We start from the raw sequence: 26,420 nt of genomic DNA on the forward strand, positions 1-26,420 counted from the left end.
ATAGCTACAGACACAATTTCTTGTAATAAAGGTATCTGATACATTTTTAAATTATGTTAATGAATTTACCATCACTTGTGGTAGGAAGCTCAATAGCTAAACCCACCAGCTGTCTCCTTGTCCTCTGTGTGGTCGTTTATCATACTGTGTATGTGACCCTAAAATTCACCCACATCTGTATTAACATTTTGACATTTCCCTGGTGAGGCAAACAGAGAGGGAAGGGGTGTGCAAGCATAGGGAGAGTATAGTAAGCATGTGTTCACTTAATTGCTATATATTTAGAGTTGTAAAATAAAAAACAACATGTCCCCTCAAAAAAGTTATCTAAGCATCGGGGACTGTGCTAAATATTCTTTGATAAGCACCAACTCTCATTAAAATTAAATTAGTATCACAACACCTTAAGAAGTATAAAAATATATTTATTTAGAACAATATAATATATAATACATTAATAACACCATAAACTTTATTAATTGAGATGTTTATTATGATATTGCAATAATTCTGCAGTTTGTACAGAGACATGGGACTACTATGGCAACCACAGTCAGTTGATGTAGTGAGCAGAGAGGCAATGGAATGCTCTTCTGAGCTCTGTCTGCGCTGTGCACTGTAAAATCCCCACCACTGACCCCGATCCCCCTCTGCTTTCACATGACATGCCTGTGTGTGTGTCTTACCTTAATCAGGAAAGGGCTGGCAAATTTTGGCCTTGGAGGCAAGATTATATTCAGCAGCCTATTTAAAGGTATAAAATGCAGGTAGCCCAGTTTTTCCCAGCCCAAAGTAGCCCACTATGAGACCGGCCTGGGGGGCAGATTCCCCCCCACTGCCCCCCAGCCCAGCCCGCCCCTGCCCTTAATTATCAAACTGTATTAATTTCTGATGATATTTTGCACTGACCCTATATTCACATCATATGTCAAGCCTATTCCACACAGTATATCACCCATCTTCATATTTTGGACTACCTAGATAATAGAATGATAGATATTCTGAATTCCAGGAAAACCATTTTGTTTAATTTTCCTCAATTAGGTATACATTAAAGCTTCATTTACAAAGTATTTCACAAAAAAAACTGTTTTATATAGATTAAAGTATCCAAGGACTTGTATATAAGTTAGAAATTGGTTGCACCTTAGTATAATTTCTTTATATGCACAACCATCCAATACATCACTAAACATATCTCATGCATCCTTGGATGTGTGGCACTATTCACAGCTTTTTGCAATCCAACTCAGGCACAATACTAAGGAAAGTGCTTGCACTATCTATTGTGGTGTGGAACTAAAGTCATCATCATCATCATCAGCTATTTATATAGCACCACTAATTCTGCAGCGCTGTACAGAGAACTCACTCACATCAGTCCCTACCCCATTGGAGCTTACAGTCTAAATTCCCTAATACATACACACACACAGATCAAGAGAGACTAAGGTCAATTTAATAGCAGCCAATTAATCTACTAGTAAATCCTAGTCAGAGCTGGATTAAGGCTTTGGGAGGCCCGGGGCACTTAAGACAGGGGGGCCCCTAGGATCTAAAATTAAGGCAGTGGCTCCCAAACTTTTGCAGTTCGCGGCACCCTTAGAGTCTCCATTTTCAAGCCAACCCCTCCAAAATAATTACCGAGCAGTCCCGTTTTATAAGTAGTTGGGTCAAAATAACGTAATAAGTATTTAGGTCAGGACGGAAATACTTAGTAAGTTGTTTGCAAAAATAATACACATAAATCCAAGGGAAAAGAGTATTTTTATATATTTTTTTTCTATTATATTTCTGTCAAAGAATAATTTACAGCTAGCTCACTCTGTGCCCTCCTTCATCTCCACACACTCTGTGCCCTCTCTGCATCCACACACTCTGTGCCCCCTCTGCATCCACTATATATACTATATACGTACGTTTTTCCAATGGGCTTTCTCAGAGGAGTGACCAGATTGTAAGCATAGGGTCTGTTTTATGTTGAGTCCAACCAATAACTTGCCCTCATTTTCTGATGGATATATAGAGGAACCTATCAGTCTTCCATGAACACGGTACGTTGCACTTACACATATCATATCAGATTTCTATAATATGCCAATTTCTATCCAAATATGGACAGCGGGTAAGTATCATATAGCTGTACATATCATTTATACATTTTCAAATAGACAAATAAAAGAGCTTGCAAATGTTGGCTGAGTACAATATGGATGTGTTAATTGTGATACATTTCAAGGTGGTCTTATCCACTGATACACCTACCAGGAGATGAATCTCTTGCCAGTGTTCTACACCTGGAGCAAAAATCCATAATGTAAAAAAGAAGAATAAAGTAAATAAAAAAGTAAAAACGTGTGCCCCTCGCCCCAAAGTCAACAAAGTATCAGCACTGATAGCCTGAGCTGGTTAAGATTAATATGGGGGAGCCACCTAAGTATGCTCAACATTAGTCTAAATTTCCTAGGGATTCGCAGACAAAAAAAATTCAGGCCGCACTAGGAAAAACTTTCCCTGTGCTGTTAGCACTGGAGTTCCTCCAAACAATCCTGGCCGGTGGATGCTGGGGCATTAATCCAAAACCTTCTAGCATTTCATCTATTATTTGATGTTCTCTCCTAGCACATATGCCTCCATTTTAATACTGCAAATGTCATGCGCCAGACCTGGTGATCGGTTCTATCATACCAGAGTCCAGTGCTCTTCTTCCGGGCCCAGATGCAGTTCTACTGTGGTGGGTGCTCCATCCCCTATGCAGCTTCCTTCTCTCCATGATTACATACCCTAGAGGTGACAGTGGGGAATTGCCAGTCTTTTATGTACTCTGTTGATGATACCTCTTACAGCCTGCTTCATCTATAAAATTCCAGTCACTTACATTTTAATTACATTTTTCATACCGCCACTTCGAAATTTCCATTTAAACCACTGACTGTACCTGTATATGTTCTAGTGCCATTTAGTTCAGATCCATTTTGATATCAAATCAGTACTGCAGGAATGGAGAATACATCATTTGTATAACAATTCTACACTGTATTGTAACATTGTACTACACTGTATTCTAATTCTCTAATTCCAGCGTGAACCTCATCATGATCAAAGAAATGTTATAAGCAGAAAATAACAATGCAGTGGTAGATGCACAGGAGCGGGCTGGCCCGTGGGGCAGGGAGGACAGCGCCCCCCTGGGCCGCTCAGTCAGACCGCTACTTGGGCCGGGGAGGTAGGCCGGCCGGCCGGCCACCCCCCGGATGCAAAATTCAACACTTTCCCCCGCGGCCGCATCTGATGACATCAATCATCAATGACGTGGCCGCATCCCCTGTCATGTGATGCGGCCGCCTGTGTGCCCCCCGGGCTTCTCTCTCCCAGCCCGCGCCTGTAGATGCATAAGGCTTCTCTGGAAAAATGTGCCATATGCATAACATAAAAATGCATTCAGGTACAAGCCATACTGTAATATTCTATTACATTCTATTTTAGATACTGGCATGTGGTTGCATTAGGAGCAAAGATGCATCCTATGTGAAACATAAACTGAACTGGTAGATGTATAGGGATTTTCTGACTCCATTCAGCTAAATATTTGTGATTATATATTGTGACATTCATTACAATTTTTAATGTATACTAATAAAATATTTTCTGTTTTTATATTACCCTATTATCCCTTGAGTGCCCCATAAACACATGCTCCCTTATACTAGACTAGTGGATATTTTCCTGGTGCAGTATAGTTGTTCACTTTAAATTTATCAAATGGGCTCTGTAAGGAGTGGGTGGGGTGGGGTATGTTATTCCGGTTATAGTTATTCCGACAACTAATATAGCGGCAAAAGAATTCACAACAATATGGGTTTGACATGAATCAAATGTAGACTTACTATAATTATAATACTATAATTTTCAGGATTTTCAGACTCAGGACATTGATACCACATGGTTTAAATGATAGTAAAGAGTTAAATAATACCTGATTGTATGTTCAAGATTGTAGTCTCTACTAGGGATGTGCACCGGCAACTTTTGGAGTCTCGTGTTTTGTGTTTTGGATTCGGATTTGCTCGATGTTTTGGGTTCGGATTTGTTTTGCAAAACACCTGCCGAAAGGTTTTGGTTCGGATTTAAGGTTTTGGATTCGGATTTTTTTTGAAAAAAACATAAAAAGTGTAAAAATCTATTTTTTGGGCTTATTTTCACTCCTACGCTATTATTAACCTCAATAACATTCAATAACAATCATTTCCACTAATTTAAAGGCTATTCTGAACACCTAACACCTCACAATATTTATTTTTTTTAGTACAAAATGTTGCAACGAGGTATCTTTCTGGACTGCGTAGAGGAGTGTTCCCCACAATATAATTAAAACCCAATACACCCAATAATAGTATCTGCACTGCGTAGAGGACTGGCCACTGGCCACCACAATATAATATATAGAAAACCTTCAACAGGTCTGAATTACACCCAAAAATAGTATCTGCACTGCGTAAAGGGCTGGCCACTGGCCACCACAATATAATATATAGAAAACCTTCAACTGGTCTGAATTACACCCAAAAATAGTATCTGGACTGCGTAGAGTAGTGGGCACTGGGCACCACAATAAAATATATAGAAAACCTTCAACAGGTCTGCATTACACCCAAAAATAGTATCTGCACTGCGTAGAGTAGTGGGCACTGGGCACCACAATAAAATATATAGAAAACTTTCAACAGGTCTGAATTACACCCAAAAATAGTATCTGCACTGCGTAGAGGACTGGCCACTGGCCACCACAATATAATATATTGAAAACCTTCAACAGGTCTGAATTACACCCAAAAATAGTATCTGCACTGCGTAGAGTAGTGGGCACTGGGCACCACAATAAAATATATAGAAAACCTTCAACAGGTCTGCATTACACCCAAAAATAGTATCTGCACTGCGTAGAGTAGTGGGCACTGGGCACCACAATAAAATATAGAGAAAACCTTCAACAGGTCTGAATTACACCCAAAAATAGTATCTGCACTGCGTAGAGGACTGGCCACTGGCAGTGGCCACCACAATATAATATATAGAAAACCTTCAACAGGTCTGAATTACACCCAAAAATAGTATCTGCACTGCGTAGAGTAGTGGGCACTGGGCACCACAATAAAATATATAGAAAACCTTCAACAGGTCTGCATTACACCCAAAAATAGTATCTGCACTGTGTAGAGTAGTGGGCACTGGGCACCACAATAAAATATATAGAAAACCTTCACAAGGTCTGAATTACACCCAAAAATAGTATCTGCACTGCGTAGAGGACTGGCCACTGGCCACCACAATATAATATATAGAAAACCTTCAACAGGTCTGAATTACACCCAAAAATAGTATCTGCACTGCATAGAGGACTGGCCACTGGCAGTGGCCACCACAATATAATATATAGAAAACCTTCAACAGGTCTGAATTACACCCAAAAATAGTATCTGCACTGCGTAGAGTAGTGGGCACTGGGCACCACAATAAAATATATAGAAAACCTTCAACAGGTCTGCATTACACCCAAAAATAGTATCTGCACTGCGTAGAGTAGTGGGCACTGGGCACCACAATAAAATATATAGAAAACCTTCACAAGGTCTGAATTACACCCAAAAATAGTATCTGCACTGCGTAGAGGACTGGCCACTGGCCACCACAATATAATATATAGAAAACCTTCAACAAGTCTGAATTACACCCAAAAATAGTATCTGCACTGCGTAGAGTAGTGGGCACTGGGCACCACAATATAATATATAGAAAACCTTCAACAGGTCTGCATTACACTGCACATACGGCTGCTCCTCCATCCTCTCCATCATATACATGTTGGAGTTTCAGAGTGTCAAAACATCTTGTTTTTGATAATGACAGTGCATTTTGAATATTTTTTGATTTGCCCCACAACACTGAATGTACTTTATCTATGATACGCATCTATCTTTCTTGACTGCGTAGTGTGGTGGCCCCGGTACACAATTTGGTACCGAGGCCACAATATAATTAAAAAACCCTCCACGGGTCAGAATTCCACCAAAAAAGGGTATGGACTGCGTAGTGTGGTGTGCCCGGAACACAATTTTTTACAGCGCCAACAATATAATTATAAAATTGGGCATCAACTGTCACCGTTGTTTAATATCTGATACACCTAAATATGGACTGCACAGTGGAGTGGCCCCGGTAGTAAATTTGGTGCCGGGGCCACAATACCTCCTCCAACTTCCAAGTGTAGTGTTTATAAAGACAGACAGCGTCAAAGTGTTATTTGTTGACTTTCTTAACACTAAAATTGTCCCTGTTGCAAATATTCGTGCAATGGAGAGTTACTTTTTCATTGAAAGACTCAAGCTTTCAAGTGTAGTATTTATAAAATATAAACAACAATAGAGTAGTTCTAGAGCACGTCAATACCTCTTGTTTTAAATTATGACAGGGCATTTTACTTTTGGTTTAATTTCTTGAATTTGTTGAAATTTGGTTTTACTTTTTGAACATGGCAAACGACTATTGATTGGTCATATAATGCAAAAAAAAAAGTTCCAAGATGGAATTGTCCTTGGGCCCTCCCACCCACCCTTATGTTGTTGAAATAGGACATGCACACTTTAACAAACCAATCATTTCAGCAACAGGGCCTACCAAACAACTTTGGCTGAAATGATTGGTTTGTTTGGGCCCCCACACCAAAAAAGCTATTCATCGCTCCCTGTACAGACTAAACAGACTCTACTGAGGCAAGATGTCATCCTCATCCTCAACCTCTGATTCCTCTCCCCCTACAGTGTGTACTTCCTCCTCATCACACATTATCAATTTGTCCCCGCTGGACTCCACAACCACAGGTCCCTCTGTACTATCTGGAGGGCAGTGCTGTACTTCATTGAGGAATTGATTATTCATTTTTATAAACATCATTTTTTCAACTTTCTGAGGAAGCAACCTCCTTCGCCGCTCACTGACCAGGTTCCCTGCTGCACTAAAAACTCTTTCCGAGTACACACTGGAGGGGGGACAACTCAGGTAAAATAGAGCCAGTTTGTACAGGAGCTTCCAAACTGCCTTTTTTTCCTGCCAGTAACAATATGGACTGTCTGACATGTCTACTTGGATGGTGTCAGCAAAGTAATCCTCCACCATTTTTTCAATTGTGACAGCATCCAATACAGCGAGAGTAGACATGTCTGCAATGGTTGGCAGGTCCTTCAGTCCGGACCAGATGTTATCAGCATCCCCGCCAGCGCCTCTTTTAGGAAAACTGAGCTTTTTCCTCGCAGCCATAGATGTGGAAGAAAATGAGGGTGGAGCTGTTGGCATGTCACAGTCCTCTTCAGAGGACAATCTCCTGACCAGCAGGTCTTTGCACCGCTGTAGACTTGTGTCCGCCGGAAACAGAGACACAACATACGCTTTAAACCGAGGATCGAGCACGGTGGCCAGAATGTATTCCTCTGACTTTAAAAGAGTGACCACCCTCGGATCCTGGCAAAGCATACGAAGGGCTACATCCACAAGAGCTACATGCTTGGTGTAATCGCAATGGCTTACCAGCTCCTCCCTCAATTTCTCCAGCTGCTTCTGCAACAGCCTGATCAGGGGAATCACCTGACTCAAGCTGGCAGTGTCGGAACTGACTTCTCGTGTGGAAAGTTGAAATGGCTGCAGAACCTTGCACAACACGGAAATCAGTCTCCACTGCGCTTGACTCAGGCGCATCCCCACTCCTTTGCCTATGTCATAGGTGGCTGTGTAGGCCTGAATGGCCTTTTGCTGCTCCTCCATCCTCTGCAGCATATAGAGGGTGGAGTTCCAGCACGTCACAACCTCTTGTTTGAGGTGATGGCAGGGCAGGTTCATGGTTTTTTGATGTGCCTCTAGTCTGCGATAGGCACTGGCTGAATGCCGAAAGTGTCCAGCAATTTTGCGCGCCAACGCAAGCATCTCCAGCACACCCCTGTCACTCTTGAGGTAATGCTGCACCACCAAATTAATGGTGTGGGCAAAACATGGGACGTGCTGGAAATTGCCCATATTTAATGCCCGCACAATGTTACTGGCATTGTCTGACACCACAAATCCCCATGAGAGTCTAAGTGGGGTAAGCCACTGGGAGATAATTTCCCTCAGTTTCTCTAATATGTTGTCAGCATTGTGCCTCTTATTAAAGCCTGTAATACACAATGTTGCCTGCTGCCAAAGTTGACGAGGAGGGTGTTGCTGGTGTGTATCCAACTGGACCACGGGATTTAGGTGTCCCTGTACCAATGAGGGTCCTAGCCCCAGTTCCTGAACTAACCACTGAACTATGAAGGTTATTCAGGTGACGTATAAGGGAAGATGTCCCTAGGTGGGCAAGATCCTTACCCCTGCTTATTTGAGCTTTACATAAGCTACATATGGCCATACATTGATTGTCCGAATTTGGATAAAAATAACTCCAGACTGAAGAGGTGCATTTTTTGGTCTTCTGACCAGGCATGATGATGGGCTTTTTCATCCCATGGATATCAGCTGTTTCCACCCCTGGTGCCTCATTTACAATAACCACATCACCATCCTCATCATCAAGTTCCTCCACAGCGCCAGCTACATCATCAATAGGCTCCTCCCGAGCCACCTCTTCCCGTACAGTGATGGGAAGGTCAGGCTTGACAACCACCAACACCCTTGGACTCGCATTGGGGATTTGTGATAATTTCTCTTTAGAAGGCAGAGTTGTTTGCTGTTTTGTTGCTGACAGCATAACTCTCTTCAATTTTTTGTAGGGGGGGGGAGGAGGAGGGCTAAGATCCGTGGGTGAAGCTGAACCACTAGTCATGAACACGGGCCAGTGCCTAAGCCGTTCCTTGCCACTCCGTGTCGTAAATGGCATATTGCCAACTTTACGTTTCTCCTCAGATGATTTTAAGTTTCTCTTTATGCTACTTTTTCTTAACTTGGGCTTTTTGGATTTTACATGCCCTGTACTACGAGATTGGGCATCGGGCTTGGAAGACGACGTTGATGGCATTTCATCGTCTATGTCATGACACTTGGGAATAATGGGGAAATAACTATGCCCTTAGAAGCACGGAGCACAGGACACAGCACCACTGGACTGAACAGGACACAGCACAGGACCCAGCAGCACCACTGAACTCAGAAGGACAGAGCACAGGACACAGCACCACTGGACTGAGCAGAACACAGAGCACAGCACAGCACAGCACATAACTGAACAGCACGAGATATAGCAGGACAGAGGACCACCTAACACACCCTCCCTCTACCCTGATCAATGCCCGAGTGAAGATGGCGGCGACTAGCGGGGAATTTATAGGATCCGAGTATCGCGAGATCCGACAGCGGGATTATGAGTCAGAGCCTCGGTTTCAGATTTGAATTTGGCGCCAATACCCGGATCTGTCTCAGATTCGACTCGGATCAGCAACTTTCGGGTGGGTTCGGATTTCCGAAATCCGAGTGCGCTCATCTCTAGTCTCTACCAAGGATTATTTACAGTTATACGTGTTCCCCATTTGTGTCCTCCCTATTTCTTCTATTTTTGTTACCATAGAATACTATGGGACGACTAGTTTTGAGTTCTAATAACATTAAGCCTTCAATCTTGTGTGGTTTTTATATAAGTCGCCATATTTAACAAGATGGTCTTGCTAGCCATTATGGGCCAATTTGAGGGATGATCTCCTACTCTTTTACTTCTCCTACTCTTTTACTGCTATCTGCTTTATGATTATAGACAGTATCCATGTCTATTTAGATTTTCAAATTTAGATTTTCATGTTAGTATGAATTGTTCAAAGTAATTTGAATATTATTTATCTGTTCATATCTATATAGTTGTGTCACACATTTCAGATTTGTATGGTTGCCCTCTTCTTAAGAAGTGTATCTTTGTGTTTGTTTGAATTTAGACATAATAACCAAATTATCTTTGTATTGAAATGATTATGGCAATCAATTTTCAATATTTTTTTATTTTTTATTTATTTTATTTTTGTAAATATAGGATAGCTGGTTGTCTTTTATTTTGTTCGATATCCTTGGCGTTTTTTAATGAGATACTAGCAAGTCAATTATTTTTTGATAATGTATATATGGGACTGATTCATTAAGGATCTTAACTTGAGAAACTTCTTATTTCAGTCTCCTGGACAAAACCATGTTACAATGCAAGGGGTGCAAATTAGTTTTCTGTTTTGCAGAGAAGTTAAATACTGACTGTTTTTTCATGTAGCACCAAATACTTGATAGCTTATTTGTACAATAAAATTTAAAGCTGATATTTGTGTGCTACATGAAAAAATAGTCAGTATTTAACTTATGTGCAAAACAGAATACTAATTTGCACCCCTTGCATTGTAACATGGTTTTGTCCAGGACACTGAAATAAGAAGTTTGTCAAGTTAAGATCCTTAATGAATCAGGCCCATAGTGTTTATTTGTCATTAATTTAGTATGGGGATTTTAAGCCTTTATGTATTTTTATTATTAGTTATTTGCTGGTTATCTGTTTTTTTATATGTGTAAACGGAGTTGCCAATATTTTACATGTTAGTATGGTGCTTTTGATCTCATGCACTACCTGCGCAAATTTGCGAAGAAATATATGTCAATACACCCGACCTTGACTGGGAATAAAATACAAGCTGGAGACTAAGGAGGTTATATAAGATCATTGGTGGATTTAGATCATGTGACTATGGCTTGGTGCTATAAATAGTACCTTGATATGAACTATTGGTATAGCTCTGATGAAACGGCTTTTTATTAGCCATGAAACGCGTCAGGTATTACCAACTATCTTGGTGTAAATTGCTGCTTCACTAAACCCCAGGGCATTTACTGATATCAAAATTGATAGCAAGTGAGTTAGAGATCTTGTGTGTTTGTTTTATAGTAAATCTACATTTGATTCATGTCGAAATTATACTGTTCTGAATTCTTTGTTCTATATTTGTTATCAGAACGAGTACCACCGGTAAGGAGCAGTTACATCCATATATAAAGCAGGCTGTATGGTTAACTGCGCTCCCTATTGGATAATGTAAAAGCTGCCAGAGGAGGAAGTATAGGTGAAAGTCGGAATAGGAGGAACATCTGTTTCATTCATAATTTATCCGTGATGAAGCCCGCACGGTGCGGGGGAAAGGCGTTGGATATTACACCACCACTGAACTTTATTTGCCATCCACAACTGGCCCCTTGGATCACTGTAGCTGAGTGGGGGGGAAGATTTCACCTCGCTATCCCCCGTTCGCCAGATTCCAAGCCTACCACGTCAGCCGAATAGGAGAAGAGCTGGGACTACTATCTACCCTATGCGCATGCGCGCACCGCTGGAGACGCCGCGCTCACTTCCCTTCGTTCACGGCTGAACTTCCCACCGCCACCTGTCCACCAGGGGAGGTAAGAATGAAGACTGGAATCAAGGCTCCCACAAGCACCTCATCAAAGATTAAGTCCTTTACTACTGTCTCCTGACATCTCGGCATCATCATCTCGATCTGGATTTGACTTTGCATATAGCATATCAAGAATTTGGCTCATGGACCGTCACTCCAGACCTTTAATTATTTTCTTATTCAATCAGCGGGCCTGCTCTAGGGACCCTGTACTGAACCGTACACACTTGCTCAGGATTTGACTTTTTAACGTATATATCTGTCTTTTGGACCTAAATTTTCATCTTCCGCACGCAATATTGCTAGCCAAGGCTGTCGAGATATATCCTTCACTATTGGTCCATTACATTGTTATCGTTGTATTCTGGCCAGAATCGCATTGTTATGTCGACATTTGTTTAATAAAGAAGTCCCATGTTTATGTTACATGAATACACTTTTCCTCTTTCCCATACATTTATTCACAGGTACCCTTTCTAGTGCTAAGGAATCTCTTCCATTTGTACATCCATATATAAAGGTTTTTTATATTCTCCCTTAGATTATGTTGTGGAAAAAAATTCCCTTCAGACTGCTCCAGGAAGCAGATTCCAGTTGGATATAGCTCTTTAATAAAGCTGTAGATGAGGGTATGGGAGAATTTGCAATAATTTACATGCTGCTAAACTTGTTTTTTTTTCATTAGGTTTGTTTGTGGGACTATATGTTCCAGGGGGCTCTGGATGCAGAGGCGTGCTGTCACTTGTAGTTGTACAACATCCAACATGCTCTGGCACCCATTGTACTTGGTCTATGCTGGCTTGCCCCTTCCATCTCCCATTCCACCTCTTTGGTTTTAGGGAGTCGCGAATGTAACATAGGACAAAATCTGTATATAGATGTATTTATATGTATTTTTTGGGGCACATGCGCAAAATGGAAACGTGTATTTTTTGCTAATAATTCAGTTGTACATCCAGCGCCACAGTCCCTAGTTCTCTAGTCTTCTGAAATAACTAGTGCTCTATCTATATGTTACTGGATTCAGTATATGAGGGTGACAGCTAGCACTGTGGTAATTCAAATCTACCAGATGGGCTGAGTGGTGCTCAATCCTGGACCCCTACTCCACATACATGTACTATACATACTACATACATACTGTGTGAGACTAATTTACACAACATCTTCCTATTACAAGAAATTTAAATAGCTTTAGTTTAGAATAAGCAGTAAGCCGTGGACCCCAAGCTCATATTTTCACTAAGGTCGAATGGGGAATTACTAGGTGTACTTTGAAATGAGCTCTATATTTATTGTCCATTTAATGTATTGTTATTATTCATTTTTACATACTATGCCAGCCTGTAAACACATCTGCAAGATTACTGCCAATCAGACTAGCACAGCAATTAATAAACAAGATATGATGTGTAATTAAACCTAATACAGCAAAGTGGTCATGTGTAACTACACTGTGAAACTGTCTTTCTAACTTCTGAACTATATTTTACCTATTGGGATCCACTTAGTTTAACACAGTGTACTGTCTATTCAAGTTTAATCTTCCTGTTACTGCAAATAAATGATGCAATATGTACTTACTAGAACATTAAAAAATAAAGGTCAGTGAAGTGAAATTCTAGTGGGAATCTTACTTTGAGGCTATAAAAAATTGTGGCTGAGATGAAACTGCTCTACTCAAGCTGAAGATATCACACCTGCACCTATACGGAAATGCTTGATATATCTGTGTGAGTACATATTTAATTACATCTAGATGAAAAATATCTAAAATGATGAAGCAAGCATGTGTTCCAAATTATTTTATGTTTGAAAATAATGATGTAATACATCTAAACTTTGCATTTGTCCATATATATATTCATATATATATATATGTATATATATATTAGAGATGGGCGGGTCCGGTTCTCCGAGAACCGAACCCACCCGAACTTTGGGTATCCGAGTACCGAGCTGAGCAGCTCGGTACTCTCCCGCCCGTTCCAAATCCAAATCGAGGCCGAACGTCATCGTGACGTCATCGGATCTCGGGGCTCGGTTCTCGCGATACTTCAACTTTATAAATACACGCCTCCACAGCAATCCATCGCCATTTGACAGAGGGAGAGAGCAGGGTGTAGTCATAGGCTGATTAGAGCAGGGACAGAGAATACAATATTGTTCTTGCAATTGCTCTAACCAAAATCGCTAGTGCAGAGAGGAGGATAGAGGTTTATTATTTTTTCTTAATATTTGGCACTCCCCAGCGCTTTTGGGGTGTCCCCCATAATTGTGCATAAATATTTCTGGCTGTCAAAAGTCATATCTGTCAGCAGTATCTACCAACTAATTTGTAGCACTCCTCAGTGCTTTTGGGGTGTCCTCCCTAATTGTGCATTAATATTTCTGGCTGTCAAAAGTCATATCTGTCAGCAGTATCTACTAAATAATTTTTAGCACTCCTCAGTGCTTTTGGGGTGTCCTCCCTAATTGTGCATTAATATTTCTGGCTGTCAAAAGTCATTTCTGTCAGCAGTATCTACTAAATATTTTTTAGCACTCCTCAGTGCTTTTGGGGTGTCCCCCATAATTGTGCATAAATATTTCTGGCTGTCAAAAGTCATATCTGTCAGCAGTATCTACCAACTAATTTTTAGCACTCCTCTGTGCTTTTGGGGTGTCCCCCATAACTGTGCATAAATATTTCTGGCTGTCAAAAGTCATATCTGTCAGCAGTATCTACCAACTAATTTTTAGCACTCCTCAGTGCTTTTGGGGTGTCCCCCATAACTGTGCATACATATTTCTGGCTGTCAAAAGTCATATCTGTCAGCAGTATCTACCAACTAATTTTTAGCACTCCTCAGTGCTTTTGGGATGTCCCCCATAATTGTGCATACATATTTCTGGCTGTCAAAAGTCATATCTGTCAGCAGTATCTACCAAATAATTTTTAGCACTCCCCAGTGCTTTGCACTCAGAATGGATGTTAGTGTTCCCAGTACGTCATCTGGCCAAGGCGATGTCAAACAACAGAGTGTTTCCAAATTAGTGCAAAAAACAAAACCCCCAAAAAAATTTACTGTATTGAAGCGAAAAAGAAGTGTAACTGAGCAAAAGTTAAGTGACGATAAAAAAAAAATTGCAAGCATGCCATTCTACACACGCAGTGGCAAAGAGAGAATGAGGCCTTCACCTTTGGCTATTAGTGGCAGATCCCAAAAAGTTACCCAGCCTACAATTGGTGCACAACTACTGTTACGCGTCAAAGCCGAGCTGCAAGATAACAGTAAGGCATTAGAGGAGAATGTTTGCTCTGATTCACAAATGACAACAATCCCTGTGGAGAGTCCATCCAACAGTGGGATGTCTAATCGTGAGCATTCTGCTGATGTGTGCCTTAATAGTCCGAGTGTAGCCGGTGATACCCAAATTGAGGATGCCACTTTTGAATTAGAAGAGGATGAGGGGGAGATTTGTGTAGGTGACGAGGGCGCTAATGAGGATGTTGATGAGGATGAGGTTGTTTGTGTAAGTCCTGCACCAGTGGCAGCAGTTCTGGCACATGACAAGAAAAAGGCCATTGTCATGCCCAGGCATAAAACAAAAAAATCCACTTCTTATGTGTGGAATTATTTCTACCCAAATCCAGACAACAATTGTATAGCCATTTGTAGTGTATGTCAAGCCACAGTCAGTCGAGGGAGGGACCTTAACCATCTTGGAACCTCGTCTATGTTACGCCATTTAACGAGAGTTCAAGGCAAAGTGTTGGGAAAAGCTGAAAGTTCTTCCCCAAAAAATACAAGCACTCCATCATCAGCTAAGACCCTCCGCTCACCGACATCCCGACAGCTACAAAATACACCCACCACACCACCCTCATCAATATCCTCAGTAGCGCTCGGAGTTAGCCCGGCATCTCACTTAAGGCTGGATGACTCCTGCACTATTATTGATTCCTCTGAAGAAAGCGTTAGTCCCACTGCTGCTGCTGTTGCTGCTGCTGGGGGTGAATCGTCATCCCAGAGGCAGGTCAAGAAATTTATCCTTAAGGGTAGGGTGTCATAGACAGAGTGACCCCAAACTGACTTTGTCCATTTCTCATAATATTGTACAGTCTATAACGGCTGAATTTTTTTGTATTTTTGACAAGTGGAGGGGGGCCTATAGAGGCAGAAACCAAACTGGCTTTGTCCATTTCAATTAATATTGTACAGTCTATGACGGCTGAATTTTTTGTCTTTTTAAACAAGTGGAGGGGGGCTTATAGAGACAGAAAGCAAACTGTCTTTTTCCATTTCTTTACATATTTAACTATAAGTGTAGGGTGTAATATACATCCAAAGACGATGGCTGCATTGCCAATATGCATAGATGGAGAGGAAGACAATCTGTTTTGTGTGTAGAATAAATGAAGGCCTACCAACGAAGAATTAAACTGTTTTTTTGGATGATTTATTACCTCAACAATTAGATTACTTATCTCTAAAACAGTTGGAGCACTAAATTGGGTTATTTTAGGCCCAAAAACATTGATTTTCCAACAAAATAGCAAAACAAAACCAAGCAAAACCAAAACCAAAACACGACGGTAATCCAGATCCAAAACCGAATCCAAAACCAAAACACGGGGGTCAGTGACCATCTCTAATATATATATATATATATATATATCGTGTTAGATTTTATTTACATTGCAAAATATTTTTTATACACTGGTCCTAAACCTATTCTGGGGAGTATATGAAAACCAACAGGTGAATGTTTGAAATTCTTCATTATATTTTTCTTTTTTTTATTTCTTTGTGTCCACTTATATGTAATGTAGAACTGTTGAGTTGATAGTTGTGGTTCTACTTGTGCATTTGTCTCCTTCACTACCTCTGTTGGCTCATTAGATCTTGATGGCTTCTTTCACCTTGGAGTGCGTTTGTGAAAATAAATAATAAATAAAATTTAAACAATACAAACTTTAATAGAGTTAAAGCAAAATGTGCACAAAGTAAAATAATAAAATAAACAATACAATAATAATTAAAATGATTTAAAAGTGATTAAAAATAAATAAAAACTAAGTTATAATAAAATAATAAAAACTAAAAATCTAAAAATCATGTTGAATAAATAATGATGAAAAAGGTAGAGGCCGTATGTGTTTGGGTTCTGATTGAGTGTATCCTTTTCCATCTATAGTCCATCATGAGAATAAGCTTGTGCTTCTGTCCAGTCAATAGTGGTTCAATTTGAATTCTTGAAAATTAGTTAAAATTAGTTAAAATGAACTCAAATGAGTTTCACTGATCACTTCCAACCTTCTTTAAATACCCTCCAGCTGTTTGTATCTGTTGCTTTCCCCTTTAATAACTTCCATATTACTTTTCCTTTCGAGGGAGACTTTTGGTTGTGGTGAGGATGCAAATAAAATCTAGTAAACATAGTTAAAATAAGTGGTCCTGGGCTCCCCCTATGACAATCAAAATCTACTGGGGAAGCGAGATCCCCCCATTTTGCTGCACAAATAAAAAAAAGGGAAATCAGAACCTGAAATGATATCACTCTTTTGCTAATGGTACGCAAAAATAGGGTCGTAATTAAAGGACACCACATTATCAAAATATTTTAAGAAACCCACAAGCCTTCCAAAGACATATTGAAATTTTAAAGATTTGACATAGAGAAACAAGATATCATATTCTTGTTTTCTATTCACTTCTGGTCATAAAGCCTAGGAAAATTGGCAAATGGATAGAGGGTATGTAAAGGATGGGCGTTTTTCAATTTAATTTTGAGAACAACTATTATCTTATATTTTACAATGAATTTCAGCTTATACCTCTCCCTTTCACAATTTTGCACCCCAAACAAATTTTGCGCCCCCTCAAAAGCCTTGCTCCCTAGGCTGAAACCTAGTCAGCCTATTGGTTAATCAGGCTAAAAAAATCGCATGCAAAATAGTTTACCTTTGCCCATATACAGAGTCACTCTAGATCCAAATCGGCAACATGAGCACCATATTTATGCCAAGAGCATAAATAGCGCAGTTACGGCCATATGCGTAGCTCTACGTCTGTACATTGGAATCCTATGACCCAGGTTTACAGCAGTCCTTTTTACACTTAAACCAACCCAAAATACAACTGTGCATATAACCTAAAACACTACTGGCTATTTCTTGCTATTATCAATTAGCTCATATTAACTCTTGGTGACATTATCTAGCTTTCTTTAATAAGTTTATCTATATATTTATTTACCATTGCCAATGTTATGTGATAATAGATCCATTAAACACTTTTAAAGTTTCCATATCATCGTCGTCATCATCATCATTTATTTATATAGCGCCAGCAAATTCCGTAGAGCTGTACAATTGAGAACAATCACCATAATAAAACAATACTGGGTAATACAGGTAGAAAGGCATGAATTCCCTGCTTGCAAGCTTACAATCTGTATAATAACTTAATAGTTAGATGCACACGCTACTGTCACTGCAAAACTAACCCATAATCACACTGTCGGCAATAATAAATTCACCTTATTAATCCTAAACCAGAAAAAAATATTTGCAAAGAGACAGCCATATGTGATTTAAATCATTTATTAGAAACATAAATAAATGAAAAAAAAATTTAATAAAAAAATATTTGTTTTTTGTTTAAATGTAAATAAATATTAAATTGTGTAAACTCCATTCCAGATATTGGACAATATTTCAGAGACATGCCAGCAGGTTCGGTGCCTCTTGGGGCAGGCACTCCAGATATGTCCTTTGGCATATAACATCTGCATCTGATTCACAAACATATGTGACCTATACACACGTTTCCTGGGACAGACAAGTTGTAGTTGCTGGCAGGGGAGGCAACAACATTGTTGACCAAAATATTTGTCAATGTTATCCAGAAGGCGCTATGTGGCAGAAAAAATTATAATCAAAAGAGTCAAAATAAATACACCTGACATTAAAAGTAAAATAAATAAATAAAAAAGGTATTTGAAGACTAGCTAAAAATTCAAAAAACACAATATGTGATCACAAAATACATTTGATGCATTTTAAAAAAATGGACCCCGAACAGGCGTGTATGAAAAAATGCTAGTGTGCATCGGTTGCATATGTCGAACGCGCCTTTACATACTTATCCTACATCTGAACACCCTTCCCTTCCCTGTTCCACCTCTTCAAATGTAAGGAGTCAAAAGTGTCAGATGCACCCAAGCCAGCATGCGCTCATAGCATACATTCACTTTCCTAGCATGCGCATCCCACAAGTTATACTATGCAAAATAGTATAATACTCACTAAGTATCAGCCTCTGAATGTACATAATATGCATTTATCCCATTTTCACCCTCTACTACACTAGCATTCAAAAGTTTGTAATCACTAAGAAATGTCTTGATGTTTGGAAGAAGATTTAATTTTTTCAAGGTACCATTAAATTGACTTGAAAATATAGTTAAAACATTACTGCTGTTGCAAATGACTATTACTGCTTGAAATAACTGATTTATAATTTATTACTCACATATGACTGCAAAGCCCAAAATTCAGCAGCTATTCATCATCATCATCATCATCATCAACATTTATTTATATAGTGCAAGCAGATTCTGTAGCACTTTACAATTGGGCGTAAACAGTGATAAAACAACTAGGCAATACATACAGAGATGCAAGAAGTCCCTGCTCGCAAGCTTACAATCTATGGGGCAATTGCTTGATACACAAGTGCTACCTGATATTGCATATTTCTCCAGCTGGAATGCAAAGGTTAAAAAGTATTTAGTAGGCTGTATGTTCAGTCACACAAATATGTTGGTCAGAGGGTTGTTGGCTTGTGTTAGCTGTGTAGAGGGTGGTAATAGGGTAACCTAGGGAGATTAAGAGGGTGGTTGAGGAATATTATAAGCTTGTCTGAAGAGGTGGGTTATCAGAGAATGCTTGAAAGTTTGAAGACTAGAGGAAAGTCTTATTGTGGGTGCGCTCGAAAAAGTCCTGTAAACGGGAATCAGAGAATGTAATGAGAGTGGAAGAGAGACGCAGATCTTGCGCAGAATAGAGGTGTCGAGTTGGGAGAGATTTTGAGACAAGTGAGGAGATGTATGTTGGTGCAATTTTGTTGATGGCCTTCTATGTTAATAGAAGAATTTTATATTGGATTCATTGACAAACAATGAAGGAATTGCAATAGTCAATTCGGGTGATGATGAGTGCATGAATTAAAGTTTTTGTGTGTATTCTGGAAATGTCCTTTAGATGTATGCAGCATGATGTAACTATAGAGTTGATGAGGGGAGCAAAGGATAGTTGTAAGACAAGGATTACACCTAGGCAGTGAGGTTGCAGGCTGGGATTTATGGTGATGTTATCAACAGAAATAGAAATGTCAGGTAGGCAACTTCTGTTGGTGGGTGGGAATTTTATTAATTCTGTTTTTGAAAGATTGCGTTTGAGTTGGCCATTATTCCAGTGTGCATAACTAAAGTTCAATTCTGGGTTCAAAAATGGCCAAAACAAAACACCTTACTCAAGAAACATGTCAGTAAATTGTTGTTTTGAGAAATGATGGCTATCTTTTTCGTGCATTATATTGCCAAGAATCTGAAGATCTCATACAAAGGTGTCCACTACTGTCTTGATACAAAAGGGCAAACTGGATCTAACCAGGATATCATCATCATCATCGCCTATTTATAAAGCGCCACTAATTCTGCAGCTCTGTACAGAGAACGCACTCACATCAGTCCCTGCCCCATTGTAGCTTACTGTCTAAATTCCCTATCATACGCACACAGACTAGGGTCAATTTTGATAGCAGCCAATTAAGCTATTAGTAAGTTTTTGGATTGTGGGAGGAAACCCACGCAAACACAGGGAGAACATACAAACTCCACACAGATAAGGCTATGGTCGGTAATCAAACTCATGATCCCAGTGCTGTGAGGCAAAAGTGCTAACCACTGAGCCACCGCGCTGAAGCAGGAGGCCCAGATGCGCAGCTGCACAAGAGGATAAGTACATCAGAGTCTGCAATATGAGAAAAGCGCCCTACAGTTCCTGAGCTGACAGTTACCTTAAATTAGAGATGGGCGGGTCCGGTTCTCCGAGAACCGAACCCACCCGAACTTTGGGTATCCGAGTACCGAGCTGAGCAGCTCGGTACTCTCCCGCCCATTCCGAATCCAAATCGAGGCCGAACGTCATTGTGACGTCGTCGGATCTCGGGACTCGGTTCTCGCGATACTTCAACTTTATAAATACACGCCTCCACAGCAATCCATCGCCATTTGACAGAGGGAGAGAGCAGGGTGTAGTCATAGGCTAATTAGAGCAGGGACAGAGAATACCATATTGTTCTTGCAATTGCTCTAACCAAAATCGCTAGTGCAGAGAGGAGGATAGAGGTTTATTATTTTTTCTTCATATTTGGCACTCCCCAGCGCTTTTGGGGTGTCCCCCATAATTGTGCATTAATATTTCTGGCTGTCAAAAGTCATATCTGTCAGCAGTATCTACTAAATAATTTGTAGCACACCTCAGTGTTTTTGGGGTGTCCTCCCTAATTGTGCATTAATATTTCTGGCTGTCAAAAGTCATATCTGTCAGCAGTATCTACTCAATAATTTTTAGCACTCCTCAGTGTTTTTGGGGTGTCCTCCCTAATTGTGCATTAATATTTCTGGCTGTCAAAAGTCATATCTGTCAGCAGTATCTACTCAATAATTTGTAGCACTCCTCAGTGTTTTTGGGGTGTCCTCCCTAATTGTGCATTAATATTTCTGGCTGTCAAAAGTCATATCTGTCAGCAGTATCTACTCAATAATTTTTAGCACTCCTCAGTGTTTTTGGGGTGTCCTCCCTAATTGTGCATTAATATTTCTGGCTGTCAAAAGTCATATCTGTCAGCAGTATCTACTCAATAATTTTTAGCACTCCTCAGTGGTTTGCGCTCAGAATGGATTCAAAGCAGTCCACATATGATCTAAATGAGCAACCAGGTTCTGTCACCAATCCTGATGTTAGTGTTCCCAGTACGTCATCTGGCCAAGGCGATGTCAAACAACAGAGTGTTTTCAAATTAGTGCAAAAAACAAAAACCAAAAAAAAATTTACTGTATTGAAGCGAAAAAGAAGTGTAACTGAGCAAAAGTTAAGTGACGATAAAAAAAAAATTGCAAGCATGCCATTCTACACACGCAGTGGCAAAGAGAGAATGAGGCCTTCACCTTTGGCTATTAGTGGCAGATCCCAAAAAGTTACCCAGGCTACAATTGGTGCACAACTACTGTTACGCGTCAAAGCTGAGCTGCAAGATACCAGTGAGGCATTACAGGAGAATATTTGCTCTGATTCACAAATGACAACAATCCCTGTGGAGAGTCCATCCAACAGTGGGATGTCTAATCGTGAGCATTCTGCTGATGTGTGCCTTAATAGCCCGAGTGTAGCCGGTGATACCCAAATTGAGGATGCCACTTTGGAATTAGAAGAGGATGAGGGGGAGATTTGTGTAGGCGACGAGGGCGCTAATGATGATGTTGATGATTATGATGCAGACAGATACCAAATTGCCTTTCTCAATTTCTATTTATATTCTAGATTATATAACGGCTGAATAGTTTTCTATTTTACTCCTAGTGGAGAGAGGATCTGATGCAGACAGATACCAAACTGCCTTTGTCCATTTCAATTTATATTGTACAGTATATAACGGCTGAATTTATTAGTATTTTATACAAGTGGAGGGGGGCCTAGAGAGACAGAAACCAAACTGGCTTTCTCCATGTCAATTAATATTGTACAGTCTATAACGGCTGGATTTTTTTGTATTTTATACAAGTGGAGGGGGGCCTAGAGAGACAGAAACCAAACTGTCTTTCTCCATGTCAATTAATATTGTACAGTCTATAATGGCTGAATTTTTTAGTATTTTATACAAGTGGAGGGGGGCCTAGAGAGACAGAAACCAAACTGTCTTTCTCCATGTCAATTAATATTGTACAGTCTATAATGGCTGAATTTTTTGGTATTTTATACAAGTGGAGGGGGGCCTTGAGAGACAGAAACCAAACTGGCTTTTTCCATTTCTTTACATATTTAACTATAAGTGTAGGGTGTAATATACATTCAAAGACGATGGCTGCATTGCCAATATGCATAGATGGAGAGGAAGACAATCTGTTTTGTGTGTAGAATAGGCCTACCAACGAAGAATTAAACTGTTTTTTTGGATGATTTATTACCTCAACAATTAGATTACTTGTCTCTAAAACAGTTGGAGCACTAAATTGGGTTAATTTAGGCCCAAAAACATGGATTTTCCAAAAAAATAGCAAAACAAAACCAAACAAAACCAAAACCAAAACCAAAACACGCAATGGCAGTTTTGCAAAACCAAAACCAAAACCAAAACACGACGGTAATCCAGATCCAAAACCGAATCCAAAACCAAAACACGGGGGTCAGTGACCATCTCTACCTTAAATAGCAACTGTCAAATACCAGTGTTTTCTGCAACAGTACAAAGACTGAAAAAGAATGTTATGGGTGGATGAGGCTAAGTTTTAGGTATTTTTAATGATATGTGACTGTGTTGGTGCTGGTAAGGTGGGAGATGCCCCCTGCCAGGCTGTGTCCAAAACTGTATAATAAAGCACTATTTAACCATGTAATGTGGCATACCATCTGTACTTCTGGAGATCCCTAGTACCTTAAACTAGTGGATGTAGCTATCCTAAGAAGAGCTACTTGAGCTAATAAAACATCACTACTTAAAGAACCTGCTTTGACAATTACTTACCCTGCTATAATTCCTGTGACCTGCAGATTAAACCAAATCTAATCCGTTATCCAGCTGTTCTGTGATTAGAACCCAGCATGCAGTACCGATGGTCGGCCCACTACCTTGCAGCTCTGGCCAGTGTGATAGGCCAGGGGAGAACCATCCACAGCAACCCTGATCTAAAGGAAGAGGTCAGGTGTACCGGTCCAGGCGCCCAGCGAGGGGGTACATTTCCAGCAAAAGTTACCAAGAAGGAACCGGTTCTAGGTGCCAGCGAAGGAGCCTAGTGGCAGCAACAGACTCCTCCTACTATGACAGGAGGGGCACATTTGGGATAAAGAAAGGGGACGGTGACAAGGCAAGCCCAGCCGGTCCCCAACACAACAGACAGGGTGGCATAGGCTGTCCATCCTGTCACAGGAAGCATCTTAAATGCATATACAATATTGTTGATTTTCACCTAGAAGATAATAATAATAATAATAATATTAATTCATTCATGAGTTGCTATTTCACATCATGCTACTTAAATGTAATGTACTCATGAATTTTTATTTTTGTTCTACCACAAGTGTGATATAATCGTATATCCAACAGTGGAAGAAGAAAATACTCACTGGGCCAGTGCTTTGTGATAAGTATTTAATCACTCTTGGAACTCAGCGAGCTGCTCAGAAAGAGTGAGACTCGCCCTTTACAGTGAAGTGGTTAAGCTCTTAAATCTTTCCAGAGGGTTAGTTATATGTATACTAATAATTACAATTTGTCCATGGAATTCATAGGTTTTATTTAAGTAAATTTTTAAGCATGTTTATTTTCTATTGTTGTGCACTGTTATTATTATCATTATTATTATTACCAGTAGTAGTAGTGGTAGTAGTAGTAGTATTGTGCCAATCATATTACGCAGTGCCATACAGAGGGTATAAATCATGCACATCAGTTCCTGCTCTATTGGAGATCAAAGTTTATATTCTGTACCATCCACACACACCAGGGTCCATTTTTGTGTTGCATGCATTATTTTAATGCTCTACACTACTTTCTTAGTGAATGTATATTTCCCTTTCCATTGTGTTACACTATGCATTCTTGTGTAAAGTGACAAGAAAATGAGCTAGGTATCTTCAATGTCACATATATGATTGTTGACTGTATCAGCAGCGTATACAACCCGGCATAGAGATTTTTTTTACCATGTGGTGAACAATTTTCCAGAGGTTTCTCATGCTATATTCAGTTTGAAACACAATTAGAAATAACTCTTATCTGAAGGAGTCCTACTTACTACTACTTAGAGGTATTTTGGGACTCTGTATTCTGTTTACACTCAAATGTTGTTACACTCATTTTCAATGAGTATTTGTGTGGAATTGAAACTTTAATTAATTCAGTGTATTATTATCATTGTGTTATAAACATATCAGGAACTCATTGCTGTTGTGTTCTTGTGTCCCCTTTCAAGCTTAATAGTTTCCAGAAAACTTGGCAGGAGTCAGTCTCCAATGGTGAACTCCACATCTGTCCACAAGAACATCACCCAGCTGTCCACCATTAATGAATGGTTTGATGAGATCTCCCGAACAGTTCTTGTCATCCTGACAATTTTGTGTTTCATCGTCTTCGTCTACTTCATCACAGTTCTCCTGAATGTCTTCTTTAGCTCTCCTCACATGCGAGAAAACGCTCAATATGTTCTCTTCACTCACATGCTCATCAATGACACATTATAACTTGCCTTGGGAATTTTTATTTTACTTACAGCCCTTTACCTTATATATTTCCCAATGCCTTTATGTTGCATCATTCTCACTCTGGCAGCCTCTTCATTTCAGGTTACTCCATACAACCTTGCCGTCATGTCTCTGGAACGTTACATAGCAATATGTTTTCCCCTGAGACACTTAGAGTTTTTCACTGCAGGGAGAGCTAAGTTAGCAATAGTCATGATTTGGGTCATTGGATTTGCCCCAAGTATTGCAGATGTGACTGTCATTATCTACTCAACTAAATATATATTTTTATCTGTTAATGTGTTGTGTGCCCGTACAATGCTCATAATAAGTCCACTTCAAAATATAATTAGATCTTTCATCCATATTCTTAGTTTCACCATAGTGGCATTAATAATTCTATTTACTTACATTATTATGAGTGAGGCCATTAGCCGAAGGAGTTTAAAATCATGTGGTGTGAAGCTGATAATGTTACTCACCACTGGGGGGTTTTAAGGCTGTAGTGTAATCAGCCAATTAGGAAGGAAGTGGGAGTGTCGTGGAAAGAATATCAAGCAGTGTGAGAAGGAGAGAGCTTCCTGTTTCCTGGATCCGGAGAAGCTGCAGCATCAGGCTTAGTATCTGGCTCCTCTGTATTTGTAGTTTTATCTGTTGTGATTTGTTTTTGCTTTCTCTACCTCTCTCTCTGTTTTCTCCTTCCGTTTGTCTGCTTCTCCTGTCTATTTTTCCCCCTTTTTCTGTACTTTGTCCTCCCTTCCCCAGCATGGCATCATCCCGCCCCAGAAGGTCCCGCTCCATTCCCGCCAGGTTTGCGGGGTCCCCTCCCCCCCCGTCGTCGCTGGCTGCGACTTCAGCCCCAGCAGTTCCCCCTGGTCCCCCCCAGTTCTGCCCAGTCGCCTGTATGCCCCCCGGGTCCTCCCGGCGGAGGCATTAGTATGTCCAGGAGGGCAGCCGCCCGCCGCCCTCGTGACTCGGCCGCCGCGAGTGTGTCTCGCGGGGCGGGGCCGGGTCGCGCACGTAGGTCCAGGGCTCCGGAGCGGGCGGTGAGGCCGCTCGTATCCGGAGCTGTCCACCGCATCAGGCAGGCTGCCAGAACCCGAGGCAGGGGATCTCCTTCCCCCGCGCCTGGGGTTCCCTCCGTGGCCTCGCCAGCTCCAGCCCCCCCTCCCTCCTCCGTTGGGCCTACTGTCTCCCCCTCCATCCCTCCTGGTCATGTCGCCAGTAGTGTGGTCCTGGGCCAGCCTGCGGTGGAGCAGGGCCAGGGGTCCCCTTACAGAGGCCTGGGGCCCGTTATTGTTCATCCCGTTTGTTCTCCGGGGTCTCTAGTTTTGGGGGCGGTTTCTGGGTCCCCCTCCGGGGTTTCTTCCGGGCAACAGTTTCCCGGGTCCCTTCCTCATTCCCTCCACTATTCGTCCCAACTGGCCACCCCCCACTCCCTTCTCCCTCTCAACCCCCTTTCCTCCCTGTCC

General features: G+C 40.6%; 1 pseudogene; it reads left to right on the forward strand.

Annotated features, from left to right (window-relative positions):
* The first annotated feature begins 13,070 nt into the window (after nucleotides 1–13,070).
* LOC142139775 (uncharacterized) lies at nucleotides 13,071–25,608 on the forward strand (annotated as a pseudogene).
* Nucleotides 25,609–26,420: the final 812 nt, after the last annotated feature.

This window comes from Mixophyes fleayi, chromosome 2 (assembly GCF_038048845.1).
Source record: "Mixophyes fleayi isolate aMixFle1 chromosome 2, aMixFle1.hap1, whole genome shotgun sequence".
Taxonomy (NCBI): Eukaryota; Metazoa; Chordata; class Amphibia; order Anura; family Limnodynastidae; genus Mixophyes; species Mixophyes fleayi.